General features: G+C 43.0%; 1 pseudogene; it reads left to right on the top strand.

The window, feature by feature from the left end:
• The first annotated feature begins 425 nt into the window (after positions 1–425).
• Positions 426–23,987, top strand: part of LOC131414619 (peroxynitrite isomerase THAP4-like) — a 26,510-nt pseudogene continuing 2,948 nt past the window's right edge.

Here is a 23,987-nt window from a genome sequence, read left to right as displayed (position 1 = left end):
GAGGCCCTAAGGTGGAAGCCGGGCGGCCTCCAGGTGGGCTCAGGGTGCGCGCGGGAGTGACCGCCGGTGGCCACGGCGACGCGAGGAGCCCGGGCCAGAGACGCCAGCCAGGGCCAAGGTCACACAGCGCCCGGGCGCTGGCTCATTCGCGGGACCGGCCCCGAGGCCCGGCGCCCCAAGTGAGGCCGCCTCGGGCCGGCCGCGCGGCGTCAGTTTCCCCGCGGGGCCCAGCGGGCAGGGCCGTGGCCGGCGGGCAGCCCGGCGCCCGGCGGAGGGAGGGGCGGCTTGTCCCCCTGCCCTGCCGGTCGGCTCAGTTCGCGGCCCGCAGCCCGTCACCACCTCGGGGTTTGGGCCCCTAGCGGGACCCCCCAGGGGTGCGGCGGCGGCGACTGGGCGGCGGGACGTGGGGGCCGCCGTCCGGCAAGATGGCGGCGCCCAGCCGCGTCGGCGCGGGAAGACGGGGCGCGGAGGGAGCCGGGAGGGGCGGCCGCGGGGGGCGCTCGCCCGGCGCCGCGGCCCGGGACGTCCCGGGGGCTTGGGCGCAGGGCGGCGGCCGGGGCGGGGCCCTCGGGCGGGGCGAGGCCGGCGCGGGGCTCACGGTCGGGATCGGCGGGTCCCGGCGCTTTTCCAGGCCGCCCGCAGCGCCCGGCGACCCCCGCCAGGCCCAGGCCGCGGCGACGAGAAGGGACAGCGCGGCGGCGGGACGCGCTCGGGCGGAGCGCGTCTTGAAAGGGCTTCTGCCTCCCCCGCCGGGAGGGAAGACGGGCAAGCTCTCTTGGTTCTGTTGGGGGCTGAGGGGAGACGCTCCAACACTCACAGCACACGCAGTTGTGTTGTTTCATTCACTGACCAACAGATCATCCAGGCGCTTTTCGGGGGGCGGGGGTGGGGTGTTGGCCCATCCTCTTATGCTGCTCCTCCAGAGGGGACAGTTCCGGAATTTTTGATGCAAGATGTTGTGGCTCTTGGTCCAGTAGCCTTGAAAGCGTTGTTACACGCGCTCTCTTTTTCATCCCACAACAGTTTTGGTTCTTTCATTCCTTGTAGGGAGTGATTTCCTTCAAGAACCCCTCCTCCGTCCAGGAAGTCTTTCCCCTGATTTAATTCCACCTGTCATCCTGGGTGGCAGTGTTCTTCCTTCGGTTTTCTCTTCCTGGCAGCTGCAACATCAATTGACTGAAATCCCAGTTTGTAAACTGTAACGTAGGCATGTTCGCCCAAGATTTCAACGGTCTGTGGCATCTCTTCACTTAAATGTGTTAGGTGGCTGGAGGAAACAGTAGCCCTGACTCCCAAAGGAGCGTGTTAACCAGACGGATTTTCTGTGAAGTTTGTTTTAAAACAAGAAAGTATCAGGGGCTGTTGTACTGTTCGCAGGGGCATAGGGTGGGAGAAGGAACACAATTATTTACTTATCCACTTTCTTTGAAGTTCTTACTGCTTGCATACCTATGACCATTCTTCGGAGAGACTTGGTTAAGGTGAAAAGCACAGTTTAATGTTGGTCATACTACCTTCAGTGTGAAAATCTCATGTTCAAGTTAGGATGATCCCCTATGGGACACGGAAGGCTGCTTCAAAGTAGAAAAGGTGGAAGACCTCTGTTGATGCTGATAAGAATACATATGATATCTGTAGGGTGTGCTGGGGAATTTCTTTTCTGATGTGATGCTGTACATATGTCCTTTTAGGGACGATTAATGGACCAGCCTCCACTGATCCCTGGAGTCCTTACAGATTCAGCCTTCCTTGACCAAGTGTTAGGCAGTTCCTGGTTGTTTTTATACTCATCTGTTCAAGGAACTGCATGTATTTTGGAGTGCAAAGTTTGCCTCAGGCATTGTTCTAGACCCTGGGGCTAGAGAAGTGAAGAGACAACAGCTGTGCCCCGGCTGACATGACATGACACCGTGTGGAAGATTGGGATGTGGGAGAGTGATGTGGGCCGAGCAAGAGGAGGCTGGAGTTGTGGCCAGGATGGCCAGGAAAGGTCTCACTGCGGAGGAGCGTTTTATGTAAGACACGAAAGCAGTGCAGGAGGAAGGGCGAGTGGCATGCTCTGGGAGCAGCAATAGGCCAGTGTGACCAGGGTACAGCAGGTGGGGTGAGGGAACCAGGAGCTGAAGACAGAGGGGTGAGTTGGGCCCAGTCCTGGGGCCTCGTTGGGTCATAGTGCGGAGTGGGTGTCTGTTCTCAATGGGATGGTGACCCTTTGGAAGGTTTTGAGAGCAGGAGTAACGTGACTGAACGTATGTTTAGCAGACTCGCTCTGGCTGCTCTTGAGAACATACCACAGAGCATGGCAGAAGCAAGGAGACCAATTAGGAGGCTGTTGCAATAAGCCAGGCAAGAGGCCTTGAGGCTCAGGTCAGGGTGGGGAGGGTGAATTCCGGGTGTGTTTGAAGGTCCGGACCTTAGGACTGTGTACAGGTTGGAAGTGTGAGGGCGGGGTTGCAGAGGGAGGAGTTGAAGCTGGAGGGAGGTTTAGGGCCTGAGCTCAGAAACTCAGGTGGGGAAGACTTGGGGAGATCCTGCTTAGTGGGAGCTGATGGAGTTTGGTTTTGTAGGCGCTGACTGTGAGGTGCCTGTTAGACACCTGTGTTGTGATGTCCAGGGAGCCTTTGGGTCTCCGGGCCTGGAGCTCAGGGAGTAGGCCTGGACTAGAGGTAGGAGTGTGCGGGAGGCCACTTTGGATGAGGGTCTGAGTGTGGGAGGAAAGAGAAGGACCAGGGAGGGGGGCCCAGGGCTGCCGGCATGTGGAGGTCTGGAAGGTGGCAGTCAGACCACGGGCTGGTTGTCTTCTTCACGGGGCCACGAGCGCTGTGTCAAAACACACTCTCAGTTCAAGGAACTGGCTGGTGCCAGCACTTAAATAGCCACACTGTCCATTCCTTGAGGACAGAGCCAGTATCTTATGCCTGCATCTCCAGTGCTTCACATCATGTCTGGCACTTGGTAATCAGAAGAGCAGAAACTGAATTAATAGTCACTTGCATATCCCTGTACTGTAGGAACTTCAGTTTGTAGAGCTTGTGCATAATGCAAATCCAGTGTGTGAGTGTGAGCGTGAGTGGATGAGAGGGCTGCTCACTATAGGGCGGTGGGTTTAATGTGGACCTTCTGTCCAGTGTGTTCACTAAAGTAGGTTTCCAGTTTTCTGATGTAGCTCAAGTTCTGGGTTCTTTTCTTCTCCTTCTATCTTTCTTTTCTTTCTTCCATTCAGAACTGAACCACCAGCATCTTTATATAAACTATTAGGGATTTTAAAACATAACTACTTGCAAACCTGTTATCTTAAATATAAGTGTTTTCTAAAGAAAGGGAGAGAGCCCTTCCTTTGATTTTATTTATAAAGTATAGGATCTCAGAAAATATAAGAAGTGCTTTGGGGAAGTGTCTTGAAACGTGATGCAGTACGGTAAGCTCTAAAAGAATCTAATGGTTCACGTTTCTGTGGTTCCCCCTGGTTGAATTACAGTGTGATTGGTACCAAGTGGAGAGAAGTTGGTTACATTCATTGAGCACAATCCCCTACTTTTCCAGGTATCAGATCAATAATGTTAAGTCCAACCATTGTCTTCTAATGGAATTACGTACTATTTCCACTTCCTCTTCAGGTGTGCTCAGGGACATCCCAGGGAAGAAGATGTGGGAAATCAAGCGACTGGGACCCAGGTGACCAAAGGGGGAAAACGCTTCTAAAAGGGCCTCTTTCTTCAGGTGGACGGTGCCTGTCCATCTTGCTTCTCCTGCGTGTCGTCATATTTCCAATTTAACTCATTGCCTGGAGACTGGCGTTCTTTCCAAGGTTTGAGTCCTTTTAACTCAGGAGGTATGTGAACTGCTTCATAAGTGATAAGATATCGCGTGTAGAGATGCTGAAACTACAATGAGGGCAGTCCACAGAGGGGTGCCCTCTCTGGGAGATATACGCAGGCTCTGGCATCAAGCCGCAGTGGAGCTGGTCAGTCTGAGAGCAGAGAGTCGATACAGGGACCTTGGAGAGTGGACTCGCGTGCTGGTCAATCTGTGCACATGTTAGTGACTGAGAACTTTCGTTTCAAAGCAGACACGTATTGGTTTTTCTCTTTAATATTTTCTGAACTGTTGTTCCGTAATGTTTTCTGTTCTGCAGAGGTATTAGTACATATTTTGGAGAAATTGATTCTGATGATAAAACAAAAGTGGTTTTTTGTTTGGGGGAGGGTGATTCAGTTTCATCTTATAAGTCTCGAGGCCTGAACGCATATGACAGAGAGGAGGAGGAGGTGCTCAAAACCAGGGTCGGGTGCTGCACACGTTGCTGGAGCCTGGCCCCTGTCCCGTCTTCCCACTCCACCGGGCAGAGCCGGCAGCTTTGCCCATTTCATGGGTGAGGAGACTGAGGCTTAGAGAAGTTAAGTCACGTGTCCTACAGCTAGCAAGTGGGCCCTCTGTCTCCAAAAACAAATCTTAATAGAAATTAGGAAGTTGAACGTTAGAAGTGAGTGTATTTAGAAGCATGTCTCCTTCCTCCTTTAGAAGGTAAGATCCGGACGGTCAGGGAGCCTGGCGGTCTGGTCCAGGCACCTCAGCCTGCGTTGAGTGTGCAGTGCCTCCGTCCGAGGGAGCTGTGAGGGGGCCTCGGCCTGTGGCATTTCAGGCTCCGGGAAGGACAGGTCGGTCCTGTCCTGCAGTGCAGGTGGGACGGTGCAGAGCCACCGACGGCCAGTCAAGACTGTGATGGCGGCACAGGGGTGAGGGGTCCTGCGCTTGCACTTCTGGTCGGAATTGCTGCTGGTCCGTGGGACTCTTCGTGCTCAGTTTCCAGGGTAAGAGTTTAAGGACACTGATCCGGCCTGTGACGTGGCGCGGATGGCTGGCTCCTGCTCTCTAAACGCAGTCCTGTCTCTTGTGAGGAATGGCCTTGGATTCAGTTTTAGTGAAGTAACTCACATGTTGTGTCAGTTTCCTGTTCATGTTGCACGAGGTGCTGCACCTCAGTGTGGTGACAGAATGTGGAGACTGTATCTCCTTCGACACTGCGCCATCATCGTGTCACTCATTTCAGTGACTCCCAGAGGGAAGACGCGGAAACGTGTTGCCTTCAAGAACACCCTGGTGAGGAGCATCACTGTGTCGATGAGGGTCAAGTGACAGATGGTCAGTTCAGTGAGCTCATTCGGCCTGTGATCCAGAAGGGCTGTGAAGATGTGGAAGAGAAGGAGGAATATGTTGGCAGTGAGTCCGATGGCAGCTTGGGAGAAAATGGCATTTCTTAATGGTAACATAAATGGAAAGTGATGGTCTTAATGGAAAAGAAGAAACATGTTTTATAGTCAGAAAAAATAAACAAAAGATCTCCCCTCTTCCGTGTTATTCATTCCATAATCAAAGTAATCACTTCCCCCATCATTTTAATTTCACCAATTTATTCTTGATTGACCCTATCTCATTTAAATTCTTAAAAATACAGTCTCAATATTAGTTTATACACTAAATAATTAACATATCACATACCAACACATCCACAATCATATATGTATAGGGTGCACATTATCTATACTACTAGGGTATTGGGACTCACTGTTCTGAGTGTGAATATTAAATGAAAGAATGCAGAAAGTAAACAAATGCTTTCTAAACAGTGATGTTCATATAAAATGAAATCAGTAGCTCGAAGAGACATCTGTGCTTCCAAATTCATGGCAATATTATTCACAATACCTAAGATATGGAAACAACCTAAACATCTGTTGACAGATGAATGGATAAAGAAATTGTAGTGTGTCTATATACATTGGAATATTATTCAACCTTTAAAAAGAAAATCCTGCGATTTCCAACGACATGCATAAACCTGGAGGATATTATGCTAAGTGAAATAAGCCAGACACAGAAGACAAATACTGCATGATCCCACTTCTATGTGGAATCTAAAAAAGTTGAATACATGAGAGCAGAGAGTAGAGTGGTGGTTACCTGGGGGGTGGGGGGGGGGAGGCGTGGAAAATGGGGAGATGTTGGTTAAGGGGAACAAGGTTGCAGTTATGTATGATAAATAAGTCTAAAATAATACTGTGTTATACACTGGAAATTTGCTAAGAGTGTAGATTTCAGGTGTTCTCACCATACAAAAAAAGTGGTAACAATGTAAGGAGAAATGTTAATATATGTTAATTAGCTTGATTGTAGTAGTCATTTCACTATGTGTATGTATGTCAAAACATCATGCTGTAAACCTTAAATATACACAATTTTTATTAAAAAACAAATCATGAGTGTTTGTACAAATGAACATTTTATGCTAATGGGGAAAAAATTACCAAAAAACTTTGGAAAAAAAATATTCCTTTGAGCCTATCCCACATCAAATCACTCTGATGCTTTTTCTTTTCGGTCCTTCTTCCACATTTGAGTACTCTGTGATTACATGGGGTGGGGCCTGCCCTATCCTAAAGTCAGCTGATTATCGACCTTCACTGCATCTGCACCTTAACTCCTTTGTGTCATATTACCTAAGACTGTATTCCCACAGTGTGGGATTGAGATGCGGACATCTTTATAAGAAGTGTATCTCCTCGAAATGATCCTAGCTCTCTCCCAGTAGAGTTTCCATACAGAGACCCCTTATGGAAACTCTCTTCATCTCAGCAGAGGATCGCTAAAATCTTGATCTCAATTTTCAAGAGAACAAACAAAAAAATGTTTCTGGACTTTATGACATTCAGGAGGTTGCATCACAGTGTTCACATGGCACTTCATGTCTTGAGACTTCACTTAATACAGGGATACCCTGCCAGGCCTTGTAAAGATACTTAGGTCTCCATTACTAAAGATGCCTCCGCTCATGCCTTAATCACGAAATCTCTGTAACAGAATCCTTTGTGAAATATCACTGAATGGTTTTGAAATTACTTTCTCATGTTATTTGCCCTGGATGCAGGCATCATAATTTGATCAAATTAATTCAATCCAGGGCTTAGAAAAATTCAGCTGTATCATGCTGTGCAAAGGAAATCCCCACAATTCCTCTCTTCCTCTTCTGAGATGAAAGAGTATTCAGTTATGTTTTTAAGATCATTTATAAACACAGTGGCCCATAAATATAAATGTGAAAAACAATGCAGATAATTTAATAGTATTATTGGCTCAAACTCAGAAAATCACAGCTGAGGCAGAACATTGATCTAAGACCACCTGATAGAAACGAATTTATAAAGGAGACATTTCATAGTTGAGTAAATGCTTTTTACTCTTTCTCCCAAAGCTTAATCTAGTAAAGGGACATATTTGCGTCATTGCCATAACCAAACAACCAGCGGTTCTCACAGGCAAACGTCTGCGCCCACACACACTTTGGTTCTGCTGCCGCGTCACACTCAGGAGAAGCACCAGGGTAATACTGACTCGGAGGCACAATGGTCTCTACATCTAAGGATCACGTTAATCCCAGGACAAGTAATCAAATATTTGGGAATCACCAACAATATATGGGGAATTATTTAATAACTGTGTCTGAAACATTTTATTAATATTCTACATACAGTTTAAGCCATTACCTAAACATATAGGGAAAATATTGGGTAAAGTAACATGGATAATTTTAATATTTTCTTCTCTCACCCCATGGAATGTCTGTCTCACTGCTTCTAATTCATGCCTGCACTCTGAAATTGACTGTCGCACTGAGAAGGAGTGTATCTGCTGGATCACCATGGGCATCCTTCTCCATGAGGCTCTTGAGGGCCCTAGTGCTGAGCCTGACGTGAGAGGACTATGGTTCTCAAGGACTGGGGTTAACAGATCAAGTACAGTCAGTTAAATATGAATTTCAGGCAAATAGTTACTATACATAGTAATATACTACAAATAATATCTTTAATACCCCCAGGTAGTGCATACAAATATTACAGGCAAACGTTACACAGTTATACTAAAATGTTATTTGTTGTCTTTCCAAATTTTAAACTTAACTGTGTGCGCTGTATTTTCATTTGGTTTATCTGGCAACCTCAACATGAAATATTCATGGGATCTGAAAACGTGGTGCAGACCTTGGAGAAGTGGAATAGAAGAAAAATTCATAGAGGCCATGTAGTTTGGTCTGAGTGTAAAGGAGACTTGGGTCCTAACTGATACCTTAGAAACTTAGCAGTTTGAATGCACATCTCAGCGTTCACTGTGAGAAGTGATGACCAGCTTGTCCTGGGGCTGAGAGTGAAGCCCCTGAGCACTCTCAGAAGACAGAAAATGCAGCTCAAGTTCACCCTCATCAGACTGCCTTCACTTTTGGCTATTCGCACTATTATTGGCCCCAAAGTATAAGCCTAATCATGGACAATGGTGGGGGAAATAACACCATTAAAGGCACAGGGAACAGAAGACTGGTCATGAAGTCTAAGAGCTTAGACCAGATGTCTGAAGAAGAGAAGGACTGTAATCAAAGGAAGAAGCCATTAATAAAACCCAAGTGCTATTTTGCATTAGACAATATACTATTTTTGAGAAAAAAAGTTTGATGAAGCCTATTTCTTCATCTATATAATAATATCTAATGTTTAGTGTTGTGTTATTTTATGATGGATATCTTTTTAATGTAGTTCTTTGCCTAGCATATAGTTAAGTGAAATCTAGATCACAAAATAATATCCTGTGGGTTTTTTATTATTGTATGAATAAAAAGTTATTTTCCTTATAGGTTTTACCATATTCTATGAAAAGCATGGTAAAACCCATGACTGGTCAATGACAGCATACAGCTCTTGTGAGAATTGCAGGTGACCTGGTTGGGGAACCGGGGGTTGGTTGGGTCAGAGGCAATAGTTCGCAACTTTAGAAACACACCTGGCAATATCAGAAAGGAAATTACCTTTCCCAGCTAGATCAGTGCCATGAAAAGCCTTTGTGAAATGTACAAATGTAAACAGAATCATGATGGTAAGTTCCAGATACCATTGAAAACCTGAAATGCACCCACTGTTCTTTGGCAATTGAACTTCATGTAGGGTGCAGCTGGAAGCAAAGTGCTTGCTACTGAGGGTATTCATAATCCCAGGACATTTAATTCTTGGCTTAAACGGGGAAAACATGGGCAGGGGACATGTTGCTGCAGAAGTAGGAGTCAGGAAAACACTGGACGGGCTCAAACACAAATCCTGTGTTATCTATTTCTGGAAACTTTAAAATCCTGTCTGCAGTGTGTTTTTCTGACCACGGAAACCAAAAAGATCTGAGCAAAAATGTGACACTTTTTCTCATAAAGGATTGCAAGATCTTTTACCACCGTGACCCTGTGCATCACAGTCATGAGGAGATCACAACTTGTTGTTTCAAATGTTGTTTCAGGAAGGAAATGGAAAGCATGTTTTCTGTGCTCCAAGAACTCTCTTCAGGTTAGTCAAGGCCCATTGTCTCTGACATCTTCCCTCCTTTACATGAGATGCAGGGGCTTAACATGAGTTATTTTAAGAAAAACTTAAAATTCTCCAGTGTTCAGGAACATACAAGTTTTCTACTGATCAAGTTTCTTGAGGTTTTGATGCAGTTGAGAGCCACAGACAGACAATCCCTGTCATCATCATTTTGTTCATTTCTGTTTTCAACAGCATCTTGGTTCCATCCTCGCTGTCTTCCATTTTAAAGACACACAGACACTAGAAGACTCGATGCAGACAATGTTAACTTGTTAATTTAAATGACTAAATTGAAATTTACTTATCAGTTTTGTGAATATGTGTCTTATTGAGCTAATAACAATTTAAAACTTTCAGAGGAAACAGCAGAGATAGTAAATTTTGAGCATAGTTTTTTATATTATAAGTTTTTTTATACTTAGAAATTATATTTAGAAATTTTTATAATTATAAGTGAATGCTATGTCATTCAAGTTTGCAAATTATGATTCTCTCATCACTAAGCAATCTCACTCAAGCTAATATACAGAGCATTTTATAAGTTGTAGTCCATTTAAATAACACAAAATATTAAACAACTTATTTTAAGGAAATATTTGATATCATGCTGAGTGCTACCATGCTTCCATTTCTGTAAGTTAGTCATTAACCGTACAGAGATTAGACATGCAACAGAAAGTGACGTTTCCAGATAGTTTTGTAGTAACAACAACAACAAAAGGAATCCCTCTGTTAACAATTACTATAATGGAATAAACATACTATTCTTTATCGTCATCTGCTAAACTCTCACTATTGTGAAACGTAGAAAATCTCGTGTTTAATTACATTATTGTAAACAACCAAAGTTTTAGAAATATGCTAAAGTGTGGTCCAAGTTTAAAAAAAGGAAGTAAGACTAAATCATCCTGGATTACCTCAGACTCGCTGTGTCTTAAAAGGTTAAATTTTCCATAAATGCATAAAATAATTTGTTTCTGAACTAATTTATTAAAATGATAAATATTCAAATAAAATTGCAATTCAAAATAACATCATAAAATTACAAACTTCCTTCCACAAATTATAAATTATTGTGATCTTAATATTAATGAAATTTATGTTTCATCTGGAAATACTTACTGATTAGTTATGATTCAGTGAGATGTAAAACCAAAATTATGAGAAGAGAATTATCCTAACACATCACTGAGAAAATCCTACCTCGCCCCACCACCCACCTAGGGTCTTGAGCACTCGCTGTTCATGAAGCTGAGACATAGACACTCACCCAGCTGAGCCTTTGGAATTATCCTGGGCGTGAACTGTGGACCCAAGACATAGTCATAAGAACGGGATGCTGTCAGCTCATCTCTCTCCAGGCCCATGATTGTCGTGTCACCTGTAGGATCAGGTGATCTGGCCTTGAGATTGATGGAAAGGAGAGCCACCAAAGAGAAAACTGAACCAAACTAATTCCTTGAAAACAGCAGACAAGGAACAGCTGGCTTTCAAACTTTTCCACATGTGAGCTCATTTTCCTAGGTCATCTTGGCCTGGTGGGTTGTATGGTCTCAGTCCTTGTCTACATAACAGAAGTCAAACAATAATCCTACCTTCAAAAGGACTTTTTTTCATATTTATTTCCATGTCAGATTATCCAATGTATCTTCACTGATACAAAAGATTCCTGGTGGCCTTCACATATGTCCCTGGATTTCAGGGCCACATCTGCACTATCCACCACTTTTGTGGGAATGAGGAAAGTGCCCCTCCCCCAGACCTATGCAGGTGAAGGGCTTTTTCTCCAGAGGACACAGCCTGAGTGAGGGCACCTGGCGTGGAAGCAGATGCAGGCTCCTTTGCACCCCTACACCTCCACCTGTTGGGCAGGTGCATTTTGGGAGGACAGAAAGGACACCTTCCTTCAAGCAGCACTGAGGGTTGGCATATGCACTGTCCTTCTCCGGGTGACTTATTTCTACATGGACATCCAGGCTCCCAGGTTATATGTTCTCCCACACCCATCCCCCAATCTCCTCTGCTGTTTCTACTCATAGGGCTGTTTTATTTCACACTCAGAATTAGAGAACCCAATCCTCAGCAACTGCCAGATTTTATTAGTTTTTGTGACACCCATCCACCTGTCATCTGTTATAATGAACTGTAACTTTAACCTTAACCTTAATCATGACTACCATGTCTGTGGCACTATCTTAATCAAATACCACCTGATGTCAAAGTAGTGACTTTTCTCCCCACTCAACCTATGGATCTAGCCCAAGGCACCAGATTTAATCATGTTTGGATTCAGCCTGGTGTACCGCTCATGTCCCATCTTTGATTGTCTAACAAATAAATTGTCCATTTGGCTGCAGTCAGGGTCACCTACTCCCCAGGCTTCTACTGCATTCTGTTAGAATTCTCCCTGCTATCTCCAGCCCAGTCCAATATACCATCACCTGCCATCACTACAAAATCGTGGCTCAGTTCAGTCACTTTCCTAGGTCTTGATTTGTGTGTCTTCTTGGAAGCTTTTCAGCTCCTTGTTTATCATCTTTTTGTCCAATGCTCAAAGAAAAAAACTGTTGACCAAGGATTCTATAACTAGAAAAGCTATCTATTAAAAATAAAGGTGAGATGAAGACATTCCAGATAAATAAAAACTGAGATAATTTTTTGCTAGCACATCCACCATACAAGAAATAGTAAAAGTTATTCAGACTGAAGGAGACTGGGCTCAGATAATAATATGAACGCACATAAAAAGACAAACGGCACTAATAAATGTAATTATAAGACACTATCAATGAATATTTGTTTTCTTAACTGATTTGAAAAGCAATTTGAGGGGCCGGCCAATGGCGCAAGCAGTTAAGTGCGCGCGCTCCACTTCAGCGGCCTGGGGTTCACTGGTTCGGATCCCAGGTGTGCACCAATGCACTGCTTGTTAAGCCATGCTGTGGCGGCATCCCATATAAAAAAATAGTAGAGGAAGATGGGCATGGATGTTAGCCCAGGGCCAATCTTCCTCAAGGAAAAAAGGGGAGGATTGGCATCAGATGTTACCTCAGGGCTAGTCCTCCTCACAAAAAAAAGAAAAGCAATTTTATCAAAACATGTCAGTAAGTGTACACTGGGGGGCACAGGCATTTAAGAAATCTGTGCAAATCACTAGTTGACCACTAAGCTCATGGAATGTAGACTTCAATGGACATACATGACAAAGCATACAGTGTTTACAAAAAGAAGTTAGAAAACAAACAAACAACTTCAACCCACAATAAGTAGCAAGAAAACCCCAAGGAAGGGAGATAATCTGATTTCCAAAGTTACTACATTATAATATTCAAAATGTCCAATTTCCAAAATATCTACAAACTATGCAAATAAGTAAGAAAGTATGGTCCATTTATAAAAGAAATAAAGGTAACAGTTGCTTGTGAAGTCCAAACATTCAGCTTTAAAATTTTTATATGAATTGCCATCAATATTCTCAAACAGCTAAAGGAAATCGTGGACAACAAATCAGGAGAATGTATTCTCATCAAATAGAGAATACCCATAGAGATAGAAATTATAAAAAAGGAACCAAAAAAATGCTGAAGCTGAAAAATACATTAACTGAAATGAAAACTTCACCAAAGGGTTCAACAGCAGATTTGAGCAGACAGAAGAAAGAATCAGCAAACTTGAAGGTAGGTCAACTTTAAATACCCCATCTGACTAGTAGAGAGGAAAACGACTGAAGAAAAAGGAGCATGGCCTAACATACCTCTGGCTGCCCATCAGGTGTACCAACACAGGCATTATGGGAGTCTCAGACGAAGAGGAAAGAGGGAAAATTTCAGAAGGACAATTTGAACAAGTAACGGCTGAAAGCTTCTCATGTTTGAAAGTCATGAATCTGCACATCCAAGAATCTCAACAAGCTGCAAGTAGCATAAACCAAAGAGATCCACACTGAGACACATTATAATCAAACTGTCAAGAGCCAAGACAAACAGAAAATTTTGAAAAAAGTAAGAGGGAAGCAATTCATCATGTGCAAGGCATCCACAGAAGATTATATCAGCCAATTTCTCATCAGAAACCATGTAGTCCAACACATAGAGACAGAGATTGGATTGATGGTTACCAGAGGGGAAGGGGGGAGGGAGGAGGGCGAAAGGGATAATTCGGCACATGTGTGTGGTGATGGGTTGTAACTAGTATTTGGGTGGTGAACATGACGTAATCTATGCAGAAATAGACATATAATGATGTACACCTGAAATTTATACAATGTTATAAACCACTGTCACTGCAATAAACAAAAAGTTAAAAAAAAAGAAACCATGTAGTCCAGGAGACAGCAGGGTGACAATCTGTTGAAAGGAAACATTATCAACCAGGAGTTCTATGAGGGAAAACCGTCCTTCAAAAATAAGGAGAAATTAAGATATTTCCAGATAAAATCTTCAAGAGTTTTTCACTAACAGACCTGTGCTACCAGAAGTGCTAAAGGGTTTCCTTTGGGTTGAAATGAAGGGACACTAGACAGTTACTCAAAGTCATGTTTAAAAAATAACATCAGTAAAGGTAACCACATAGGAAATATCAAAAACAGTAGTAAAGGCTTTCTGCTTTGGAACTCCCATTTTTTTCCATTTTCGTATATGACAAAGTCCTAATGCATAAACAATCATTATAAATCCATGTTAATGAATACACAATGTATAGAGAAGGAATAAGTGACAAAAGCAACATAAAGGGCGAGTAAGAGCTCCATATAGGAGCAGTTTTTGTACAAAAATGCATCTGTTTGTATTAAATCAAACTAACTGTCATAAATTGATGAGATTAATTGAAATTCTCAGGGTGACCACTAAGACAATAACTAAAAAATATACAGAAAGGGAAATTAGAAGAAAACTGTACACTAGAAAAAATCAATAAAACTCAAAATGGAAATGAATTAAAATCTACAATTAAAAAGCAAAGATTGGGGAAGCTCTGTACTCTTTTCCAATTTACATGTCCAGCAGAAAAAGTGTGATGGATTAAAAAACAACATGATTCAACCTTATGCTGTCCACAAGACACTCTCTAGTTCCAAAGTCACAAATTGTTGGAAAGTTAAGTGATGGATAAAGATATTTCATGCAAATGATAACCAAAACAAAGCTGTGGTGGCTATACTAATATCAGTTAAGAGATTTTAAGTCACAAATACTAAAGTTACAAAGAAGGACATTGTGTATTGATAAATGGGAAAATTCATCAAGAATATATGACAATTATAAATATGTGTGTGTGTAACAATGCAGTCCAAAATATATGAGGAAAAATGATAGAATTAATAGACAGCTCCATAATAATATTTAGAAACTTTAATATCCTACTTTCAGTAATGGATGGAAAAACTAGAACAAAGATCAGTGAGGAAATATAGGACTCCCTAATAAAGTGGGAATTCACACTTTCACACTGGTATATATAATACAGTATGTTATTATAAGTTTTGAGCTTGAGAATACATAACTAGACTCCCCTTATTATCAATTTAAATAAATCACAGACTCATCACAAAGCAAGCAATATCCATGGTCTGCGACATATAACTGATTATGGGTAAACATTTCCCCTATATGAACCTTACATTTCTCCTCTGCAAAATGGTTTAAAAATCCGTGATGGATGTTGACAGATCCAGTGAGCTAATTTGCAAAGTACCGCCTTTATAACAAACACTCAATAACCATACGTAATAAGTATATTAGTACTAAAAGGGTGGAGAATGGTGAAGCGATGCCCACCATTATGCAGAACTGATCAGGCTGAATAGAGCAGATTGGTCAGCAGGTGCAGCCTCTTTCTCCTGCCTCTACACATCTCCTATATTCATTTTCAAGTCTAAGCTAAGGACAGCTCGTCCAGAAACACAACCCGGGGACCCTGATGCTTCTGTGCAGAAGGATGGCCCTAGCCTGACCCATCCTAGAGTGAGGTTTCCACCGTGTTTTCTCTGGGACCTCCAAGCATCAGTTTCCATGGTCTCTCTTCTATCTTAATCCCATCTACCTGCCAAAGGGAAACAGAAGCCTCTCAATTGTATGTGATCACTGCAGTCTCCCCCAAAGTGCTGTAGAATCCAAAATTTTATCCTATCTACTATATTCCTTCTCCTCAACACACTGCCAAAATCAAAAAAATACTTGCCATGTATTGTGTTCAGTTTTCAAATTTGATCAAAAGCTAATTACAGACACACTGGGTTTTGGGAAAGGGAGTAAGGAGAATTTTAGTTATCTTCTTTTACTCATCAAAATGTTCAATTACATTTTACAAAACTTTAATAAATTGAAAGTTGGTGAAAATGAATAGATGAACTCTCATTGTTGTCTCTGGCCCACTCCTCCATTCACCCCACCACCTCAGTGCTGCACAGCATCGCCTCCAGCCCCTGTGACAGAGGGTTGAGTGAGCTCCCTTGAAATATCTCTTCCCCCACTGGAATACCACCTTCTGCTCTTACTCATCTCTACACCTGTGTTAACCACATGCCTAAAGCCACTGTAGCCACTGACATGGGTCTGAGTGAGTTACTTCTCCACCAAGGCTGTGGTCTGGTAGAGAAAAAGTAAATGAAACAACCATTCACATCTCTTCACTGCAAGGACATCCTTAATGGAGAATTGACTAAATTAGTGTAAATGTAGGATGGAGATCATTTATTTTTCACTCCTAGACCTGCCATAAGCCTCCCAGAATCCTAGTGAAACTTCTCTCCCACTAATATTTCCTGGGTGCCCTTAGAAGATCCAGGCCAAGAGGAGGGACCTGCCCGTCTGTCTGCTGTAACAGAAGAGTCCATGCAGGCGAGAGAGCAAGTCTCGACTCACCCAGGCATGCATTGACAACACTCAGCTGCCCCTCTCTTCCTCAGTATTCTCCCTGTGGGACAGTCTGATAACTAAGAAGACAGAGCTGAGGGAAGAAAAAGAATCCAGGAGACTCCAGTCTTTTCCACCATTTGTACATACACCAGTCATCAATTCCTAAACCTTCACATGGCAGGGAATCCCCTGGCTCAAACTGAAACTGAACACAAACTCAAGTTCATTTCCCTGATAAGCAGCAAACCAAATCACCAAAATATCCAGATTGTAGCAATGGAGGAGGTTTATTATGGAAAGGCAGCCAGATGAGGAGATGGGAGTAAAATAGCTCAACTCCATCTCCTTGAAAGGAAAAAGGTAGAGGTCTTTATCAGGAGTTTTAGGTAGGGGAGGGGGAGCATGTGGCCTTGCTGGTTGGCACCTTCACCCTGCGTTTAGTCTTGTGAGACTGAATCTCTTTTTTCCTTGACCATCTGGACTTTTCTGGTTAGTTTTCACCTTCACCCTGCATTTGGCCTTGTGAGACTGAATCTCCTTTCTTCTTGACCGTCTAGACCTTGACTTCCTGAGAAACACAACTCATCATATACTAAAAAGGGACAGAAACATCTGAATAGTTTTAAAAAACAGTTGATTACGTGTAGTTGAGTATTCACAGCTGCAGTTAACAAAGCTTATCTCAATTTTTTCTCTCTCTCTCTTCTAACCTATGGAAAATTTTACGCATTCGTTCTTGGTCTCAAAACACACTTGCAGGGGCCGGCCCCATGGCTTATTGGTTAAGTGCACGCGCTCCGCTACTGGTGGCCTGAGTTTGGATCCCGAGCGTACACCGACGCACCGCTTCTCCGGCCATGCTGAGGCCGTGACCCATATACAGCAACTAGAAGGATGAGCAACTATGACATACAACTATCTACTGGGGCTTTGGGGAAGAAAAAAAAAAAGAAAGGAGGAGGATTGGCAGTAGATGTTAGCTCAGAGCCGGTCTTCCTCAGCAAAAAGAGGAGGATTAGCACCGATGTTAGCTCAGGGCTGATCTCCCTCACCAAAAAAAAAAAAAAAAAAGCTGAAAAAAAAAAAACGCACTTGCAGGCAGCACGGTGGCGTAGCAGTTAAGTGCACGCACTCCGCTTCACCGGCCCAGCGGTTTGCAGGTTCCAATCCTGGGCACGCACGGACGCACCACTTGTCAAGCCATGCTGTGGTGGCGTCCCATACAAAGTAGAGGAAGAGGGGCACAGATGTTATCCCAGGGCCAAACTTCCTCAGCAAAAAGAGGAGGATTGGCATCGGATGTTAGCTCAGGGCTGGTCTTCCTCCCAAAAATGAAAGCACACTTGCATGAAGAGTGATCTAAGACAAACAGGGGGAGCAGTCTCTTTCCTAGGGTCACAGGGAGAAGGCTTTAGCTACCGATGAACATAAGGAAGATGTTAATATCCTCATTTTACAGCTAACAAAATGAAAGCCATAGGGTTTTATACTTTAATTAGACCTGGTGCTCAGAGATATTATTTAATTCCTTCCTGATTCTAAATCCTAGGAAAACATCATTTCTGTTACATGGAGACTACTGTATCCACAACCAAGGGCACCATTATAGGATTTCTGATTTAATAATTCTTGGTTAGGTGCATCCCCATGTGTCCTTCAATACCTACATAAGCCCCCAGTGGCCCACAGCCTCCACGGTACTCTGTCCTCCCCACCCTCTGCATGTACTGGCCCTCAATCATCGTGGCTCCTCCACATGGGGATTCAGGCAATATCAGTGCGACATCCGCTCTATCCCCCACATCCTTGATTAGGTGACTGGGCTCGTTTGGAGTCTATTTAATGGTAATGTGCAACAATTCAGAGCTTCATCTCCTGTTGGAGGGATCAATGACTCTCATCATGTAAAGATAGCACAAAAAGTCCCTTGTACAGGCATGAAGCAAGAGTGCATACATGATAATGCTACTGTTGTGTCCCACATTCCCCACAGGACAGGAAGGCTCAGATATTATAGCGTGAAGGAAATCTAGTTGAGTCTTTCAGATGTTGTAGTGAAACGGTAGCTGGAGTTCTGTCCTAGTAATTACCGTCAACAAGAACATCCCTTCATGTCATAATTTATATAGAGAGAAACAACTTTCAACTGTAAATACCACCAAAAACATTACTAATGAAATGTACTGCATGGACAAATAATGATAATGTGTCATGAACAAGGTTAGGATTACAACCCTTTGAGCCTGAGGTCTGGAGAAGAGAAAAAATTATCTGATAAATAGATTGAGAGCCTGCACCTGGAATTACATATATTTGCTTATTTCATCCCCAAATAACACTACTGTTTATGAGTTAGTTACCCATTTAACAAATGACATAAACTGGTTCAGAAAGCCTTATGAATATGACAAAATCACATGGCTACAAAATGACAGAGCTAGAATTTAAACTCAGCTCTGCCTGTCTCTGGATCTCAGATAACTAGACATGCCCCCCTTGAGGGCTTTCACCTAGACCCAGACCCAGGTTTTCCGTGGATATGTCACCTCTCAGCTCAATGACCAGAGACCTCTCCCTCTTCCCACAACTCTTCTCCTTTCACCCTGTTCACAACATTACTCCCCTTGCCCAGGTCCTCTTACTGTGGGAACCTCCAGTACACTGACCTCCTTCCCAAACATCAACTTCCACTTTTCCTCAGTTTCACTGACCCCATTTAACCCCTACCTACTCAATCCAACATATATGTACCAAAACACATAGATCTCATGACCCTCGACCTTTCACCACATCTTTGGATCAAGACCCCAATCCCAGGTGACTCCACAATCTCCCTTTCCCATGGCTGCATCTGTCTCAGCACAGGATTAGGATACTGACCTGGTCTAATTACAGGGCCACAAATCTCCCAGTGGCATTTTATAAATACCTCCTATCCTACTATAACTTGATTTTTAAGTCATTCTTCCATGATGCATAAATGTTCAGACCTCTCCCGTGCCTTATGAGTCTCACAAATGCTCACCTTTCTCTTCAGCTTCTACAAATGGGACCACCTCTTACTACACAGATGAATAGATAATTTGAAGTCATGTTTCAGCTTGCTGCTGTGAAATCCACAAATATCCCTGAATTTCTATCCACCAGTGACCCCTCACCTCGTAAAATTGGAAGTTCATCTCTATCCCGGGCTAAGCTGATTTCTGCAAATGTATCCCTTCCTCTCCTGCTCTCTCAAAGACTTTTTATTACTAATTATAAACTGGATCTCTTTTACCAGCAACCTCTCCATCACTTCCCCATCCATCCCCTTAAACTCATTCAATCTCTTAATTCGTGAAACAAAAGCCTCCTCTGAACCAATTTATCTCTAGTTTATGCCAGGGTCTTTCTTCTCCTTGATAATGAAACTGAAAGAGAAGTATACACTTTCTTACAGTCTCCTCACACCCGGCTCACCCCTTGAGTTACTATGAATGAGCTGCACTTTAATGATGATATTCCAATGAATAGATCTTTTTTCAGCTTTGTTGAAGTATAATTGACAATAAATGCATATATTTAAGGTGTATAACATGATAGTTTGATATACATATACATTGTGAAATGATTACCATAATCAAGCCAAGTAACATTTTTTATCTCACAAAGTTACCTTTTTTTTTTCTGGTGAGAACACTTAAAATCTACTCTCTTAGCAAATTTAAAGTATACAATACAGTTTGATTAACTGCAGTCATCACGCTTTAAATTAGATTCCCCAGAACTTATTCATCTTATAACTCAAAGTTTGTACCCAATGACCAACTTCTCCCCCATTCACCCAACCCCCAGCTCCTGGCAACCTCCATTCTCTTCTCAGCTTTTCTGAATTCTAATTTTTATGATTCCACATATAAGTAAGATCATACAATATTTGTCTTTCTATGTCTGGCTTATTTCACTTAGAATAATGTCCTCCAGATTCATCCATGTTGCCAAAATGGCAGGAAATCCTTCTTTTTTATGGCTGAATACTATACTATTATAGACAGATAGAGAAATAGGGAGAGAGATAGATCACACTTTCTTTATGCATTCATTCATTGACAGACAGGTAGGTTGTTACCATATCTTGGCTACTGTGCATAATGCTGCAATGAACATGTGCATGCAGATGTCTCTTAGATACTGATTTCATTTCCTTTGGATATATACCCAGAAGTAGGATTGCGGGAGCATATGGGAGATCTATTTTTAATTTTTTGAGGAAACTCCATACTCTTTTTTTTTTCTTTTAGAGTAAGAGTTTATTTTTTTGTTGTTGAGGTAACATTGGTTTATAACACTATACAAATTTCAGGTGTACATCATTGTATTTTGATTTTGTGAAGACTACCTTATGTTCACCACCCAAAGATAATTAGCATCCATCACTATATAAATGTGCCCTTTCACTCCTTTCATCCTCCCCTTCCCTTCCCCTCTGGAAATCACCAGTCTAATCTCCCTATCTCTGTGTTTGGTTTGTTGTTGTTGTTGTTTTTATCTTCCACATATGAGTGAAATCATACGGTATTTGGCTTTCTCTGTCTGACTTAATTCACTTAGCCTAATACCCTCAAGGGCATTATGCCCATGATCTATTTTATAATGGCTGTACCAATTTACATTCCCACCAACAGTGCAGAAGGTTTCTCTTTTCTCCGTATCCTTGCCAACACTTGTTATCTCTTGTCTTTTCAATTGTAACCGTTCTAACAGGTGTGAATTGATAGCTCATTGTGGTTTTCATTTGCATTTCCCTGTTGATTAATGATGTTGTGCACCTTTTCATACACCTGTTGGCCATTTGTATGTCTTTGGGAAAATGTCTGTTCAGGTCCTTTGTCCATGTTTTAAATCGGTTGTTTGTTTTCTGGTTGTGTTGTGTGAAATCCTTATATATTTTGGATACTAATCCCTTATCTGATATACAGTTTGCAATACTTTCTCCCATTCTGTAGGTTGTCTTTACAATTTTTTGCTAGTTTCCGTTGATGTGCACCAGCTTATTGGCTTGATGTAGTCCCATTTGTTTATTTTTGCTTTTGTGCCTGTTCTATTGAGGTCATATCCAGAATATCATTGTCAAGACCGATATCAAGTGGCTTTTGGTGTCGTATCCAAAAAATCTTTGCCAAGACCAATGTCAAGGAGTTTTTTCCTATGTTTTCGCTAGGAGTTTTATGGTTCCAGGGCTTATATTTAAGTTTTTAATCCAATCTGAGTTAATTTTTGTGTATGGTCTAAGATACAGGTCCAATTTCATTCTTTTGCACGTGGATATCCAGTTTTCCCAACACCATTTATTGAAGAGACTGTCCTTTCACCATTGTGTATTCTTGGCACTATTATGAAACATTAGTTGACCGTGTACGTGTGGCCTTAGTTATGGGCTCTCTATTTTGTTCAACTTGTCTAAATGTCTGTTTTTATGCCAGTGCCATACTGTTTTTATTACTGTAGCTTTATAGTATAGTTTGAAATCAGGAATTGTGGTGTCTTCAGCTTTGTTTTTCTTCCTCAAGATTGCTTTGGCTATTTGGGGTGTTTTATAGTTCCATACGAATTTTAGGATTTTGATTACTAGTTGAACCTCTTACTCATTATTAGTCTGTTTAGATTTTCTATTTCTTCATGATTCACTCTTAGTAGGTTGTGTGTCTCTAGGGACTTCTCCATTTCTTCTAGGTTATCCAGTTTGTTGGCATACAATTATTCATAGTAGTCTTATTCGTTTGCATGTTTCAGCTTTGGGGGCTTTCCTCCCCTACCCCTAGAATGGTTGACAGAGTCTACAGAATAAGCAGGAAGGGAACCTACATTAGGCGAGCACCTACTGTGTGCAGGCACTTATATGTGCAGCTGACCCAACGTCACACAGTTCATAAACCAGAAGAGCTGAGATTTGAAGTCTGGAGTGGTTAACTCCAAAGCCCATTCTCTTTCCACTACACATGAAGTAATACCCTTCAAAACGGAGGAAATAGAAAAGGCAGGTGAACAAGGTCCTTAACACAGCCATGGTCTTTGGGGGGCGGTGGAAGTCAAGATAAAGGAGTGAGAACACGAAAGTTATGTTTATGAGAAGTCAAAGTCAAAAGCCACGCTGGGGAGGAACCAGGAGAACCTGGGCTCTCTTCCCTAAAAATCCCCAGCAATGCTTAAAGGAGGATGTTTTCAATAAGGATAATTAGTAAGTGCCTTGAAAGAAGAATAGACCAAGTGCTGCGGGAATTTGGAGAAAGGAGGGCTGCTTCAAGTTGGGGGTCGGGGGGTGATGGAGGGACGTGTCAGGGGGAGGTGGCAGAACACAGCAAGTTCCCCGTAATTCAAAGCCTGAGCTGGTTCCTGGGGCCATTTATCAATTTAAGTGTACTCTTCTCTCCTCAAATTCTGACCCGGGAACAACAATCTCCTAAGTCCTATTTCTTACTAGCGTGTGATCCACTGGCACATACGCTTCCCAAGAGCCCACCTCCGTGAGCGGGACTGGGCGTCCTCGAGGTCGCAGAGCCTTGCACTCCGAGGCATATTGCACTCTCAATCCGTGGAGAGTATGGGATCTGCAGGGGCGCCTCGGAAACCAGGCTGGGGAGTGACTGCCCTCCTCAAGCAGGTGGGCTCGGGGCTCCCAACTTCACCTGGGACATCTTTGTTTTCACCTGTTTGAAGAAAGTATTTCTCTGCATCATAACTGTTTGAGGAATGCTGTCCTAGAACAGATCTTTGTCTGAACACGGGCACACAACCCAAGATGTGTAATGATATTGAAACCAGGGCTTTTGAGAGGAAGAGGCAGCCCTCTGAAGGTTTACACGAGAGGCATGGTAATATCTCTCATCCTGTGACAAAGATGCGAAGACAGATTATTTTTTAAACAATGAACAGCCCAGCCTCACCTGATCTGTATCCCCCATTGCCACCAGTGAGGGTCAAGAAGAGCATGGAGAAGAGAATGAGAGAGCATGCAGAGGCAGAGGAAGGCGGCTCCTTCGTAGGAAGACAGATCCAGGAGAGGTGGGTGAGGAAGCGCATCTCCTCCTCCATCCCGGCGTAAGGAGGCCGGGTTCTCTTGGAAAGGCAGTTAGACTCTTCTTAGGCTGCACTTCTAAAGCACGACGGGGGAGCTGCCCCAGGTTTACACGCCCTATAAACCTAGAGGAGCTCATTCCTCTTACGCATGAGCCCTTTATTGCAAAGAGTCTGTGGGAAATATTTTTTTCTCCAGAGAGGAGCCATCTCATTGCAAATTGTTTTATTAATCGAATTAGCTGATAAACCGGAGCAGTAGCTACCACGCTAACACAGACCTTTAGGTTATAGGAAAATGAAATCGTTGGGGACACCTTGTCCCTGCAAAAGCAATCAGGTTCTGTGAAGTGGAAGCTTTGACTTGAACTAAGACAACTGCTCTTCACCAACGCTAAGTTGTTCTGTCAGTTTTCAGTGCCCCTGTCCTTCTCAATGGCTTTTGATCAGCTTTCCAGATGTTTAAGACCCAGGCGTGTGTCAGGGAAGCACGTGTGGGGGTACTGCGGGTGATTCAGCCACGCACAGGCACATCTTACAGACGTTTGAATGGTGACTGCTCTGGAGAAGAACGATACTTCCCATCTCAGAGCAATTTATAAAGATTACATATCCAACCCTATGGCAGGAGAAAATTTCTCCCTTCCCTTAATCTTTCACTGAATAATGATGGTGTTGGAAG

This window comes from Diceros bicornis, chromosome 15 (genome assembly GCF_020826845.1).
Source record: "Diceros bicornis minor isolate mBicDic1 chromosome 15, mDicBic1.mat.cur, whole genome shotgun sequence".
Taxonomy (NCBI): domain Eukaryota; kingdom Metazoa; phylum Chordata; class Mammalia; order Perissodactyla; family Rhinocerotidae; genus Diceros; species Diceros bicornis.
Note: the sequence above shows the minus strand (reverse complement) of the source record. Positions and strands in the feature narration are given on the sequence as shown.